The following is a 3,096-nucleotide window of genomic DNA, read 5'->3' as shown; positions in this document are numbered from 1 at the left end:
TAAGACATTGGACATGGAGGCTAGAATGTAACATTTGGCCATCTCGTTAGCATCCAACCATTTCCCATGCTTGTTAGTATCTTCATTAAGGGCATTAGTGTTTGAAATTTCATGCTCTCTTTCAAAATGAAGTAGATCTTATCCATAATGAGAACAAGATCCAAATTGCATTTCCAATCAATATAATTGGGTCTTATAAGTTTGTTATTGTCCAAGATTTTGGCAAATGGGTTGAAGTTTGTCATGTTGTCTACAAGTTAATCAACAAAAGTGTATTATAGGTTAAACCGAAACCATTACATTTGATATCTTTTGAATTATAATGTTGTTCCCAGTCATCGTTCCCCATTCTACCATTAATCATTGGGTATTAGATAGATTGGGCCTTGCTCTTGAAATCTCTCAATCTGGTCAACTAACCCATTAACTTTTACCCTATCCAATTTTGGTTAACTCTCCCTTAAATTTCTAAAGGATTCAAATACCAATTTGGATATCTGATATTTCTAAGAGATATTCTATCTCTCTACTCTTGGAGTGGAATCTTCCATCCTTCTAATATGTGGTTAAGATTGTAAAGACTTTCTAAAAATGTAAAGAAATCTAACTACACATTTTCAATTAAGTGTTAAGTCATGTATATTATCACATTGGCCCCTTTGTGCAAAGTTAAAAGACAATTTAATCTCTCTACACAACAATATTCTAATCTAGTTTGAAAACCATACAATAAGTTATTATCTGAACTAACCACCATCATATGGGATTTAATCAATCGCTCTACTAAAATACTATTTCTAAGTAGTTGCTCGCAATCAATCACTAGGGTATGTTAGGGATTCCTAGATCATTTAGGATACTAAAGGATAAGCCCTAGAAACTTTCCTAAGAGTCATAATGATACAAGGACTCTTCCTATATTCATTCTAAAGGCATTTGAGAGCCGAATACTAGAGTCCTAGTGGAACTAGGATTCTTCCCTATGAATCTTCGTTTAACTTGGATTCTCTCATATTCATTCTTGTGTTATTTAGGGACTTATGTAAGAGGCTTAGTGTTACCGGGATTCCTTTACCAAAGTCCTAATTCGACTGGGACTCCTGGCTAGAGTCCTTATTTGAGTCAATTACTTGGCAATAACACTCTCCTCTTGTTTGAAGGTACAGATTCCTTGTTGGAGATTCACAAAACCATAGAACCATTCATAAACAACCAACATACCTTGTCTCTTAGTCATAGGTCATCAACAGATTTCCTCGTGGTACATCAAAGTGATTGATTGCCATCCTATAATCCTAGATCTCCTTAGGTCTAAGGACTGAAAAGACTTTGCATAAGAAAGATTCATGCAACTAACAACGAAAGATAAATTCTTTCATGATTTTTTCTCCAAATTTGTTCATACCAATGTGTATCCCAAATCACACCCACATGGTAGTTCACAGTGCTACTTTAATGGTTAAGATCTCACCACTCTACCCAATGGGAAATATCCATGTTATAACCTTTGGAGTGAGTGCTCTAGGCTCACCCATAGTTAGGATGTTTTAGGTTTATAAGAAACTGGGCTATCTAAATCTCTCATAATCAATTTCATCTATTAATTGGATGTCCTACAATAATTATAAAGAGCATGCCTCATGAAAAAGCATAAGTTTTATTAGCAAAGAGAATGTAAACAAATACATTTGGCTTTGAATGAACATATGGAAATCCTATTTCAAACATTCTATATATGGGGATAAAACAAGTCTCCCATTAGTGGTATTTAAAGCTTCACCATGTAATTTCTTCATTTGGTTTTTTTAGTGAATATTGTTGACCAATGTATATACATCAAGGTCTGTGGAAATAAATTCATCTGCTTAGTCCTATATGTAGATGATATTTTTCTTGCTAGTAATGATTTAGGTTTGATGCATGAATCAAATTCGTTTTTATTGTCTGAAAGACAAATGTATTTTAATGATAACAAATTCACCATAAAGATTGTGCTAATCATGTTTGAATCTTATAGCCTCTAATGTGCTTAAATGGGTTAAGTAATTATAAATGTTTGAAGTATTATTTGACATACAAGTGTTAAGGTTCAAAGATGTTGCAAGAGGAAGAAAGATGAAAGAAGGTTGTGCAATTCCAATCTTTGATCAACTATTTAACTCAAAGAAATCAACAACCAAAGGAGATGTCATAATAATAGTTTAAAGGTATTTTGAGAATCAAGCGACTAAAATTAAAGGTAGATCAATTATTGCTTGTATTTCAAAGAATTGATCAACTCAAGATGAGTGGTTCATGATGGAATAAAAGAATTTCACTCAAGTGCCAATATATTAAGCAGCTAGCACATTTGCACATCAATGACACAATTAACCATTTAGGGTTGTTTCAAAACCTTACATATAGACCTTAGGAGGTGAATATATGACTATCTAACCTCAGACTCTAAGTCTTGATTGGTTTGGAGTCCTTCTTGGTCAAAAAGATAAATTATGAAAAGCCTCTAGGTTTAAGGGATCATCTATATGGAAACAAAGAGTCAATTCATGAACTTTATGAGTTGAGTTAACATATGGTAGCCGGCCCGTGGGACCATAGGAAGGGAGTGGGAGTTATCACCTAATTTTTGTGTGCAAAGTTAAGAAAAAGAGGAGAATAGAGAAATATGAAGTGGGGGAAATTTTGAAAACCCTTTTGTCTAAGAAAACAATGAACTTTTGGTCTCAAGAATTCCCTAAATAACTTTAAAAATAACTAGGTTCAGGATTAAGGTAAAAGTATGGAAGGAGTTAGGTACCAAACCCACCTAGGGCCAAAACCCTAGCTTCTATTTCATTCCCTCATTCTTTAAAATAAGTTAATATGCACTCTAAACTATAAACTTATGAAATAGAAGGGGTGCCTCATGTATACTTAAACCCGCTAGAAAAATCTAGGGTAAATTCAATTCTATATGACATGTTATTATGCAAGGAACTTAATACAAGTAAATGTAATTCTAGGGGATTAAGTGGCATAACACAAATTGCTCAATTGAGCGTTACAAGATTTGTCTAATTGCAAAATCATTTAACTAGAAGGAAGGACTAGACTACA

Source organism: Nelumbo nucifera, chromosome 1 (assembly GCF_055504915.1).
Source record: "Nelumbo nucifera cultivar China Antique chromosome 1, China Antique-T2T, whole genome shotgun sequence".
NCBI lineage: Eukaryota > Viridiplantae > Streptophyta > Magnoliopsida > Proteales > Nelumbonaceae > Nelumbo > Nelumbo nucifera.
Note: the sequence above shows the minus strand (reverse complement) of the source record.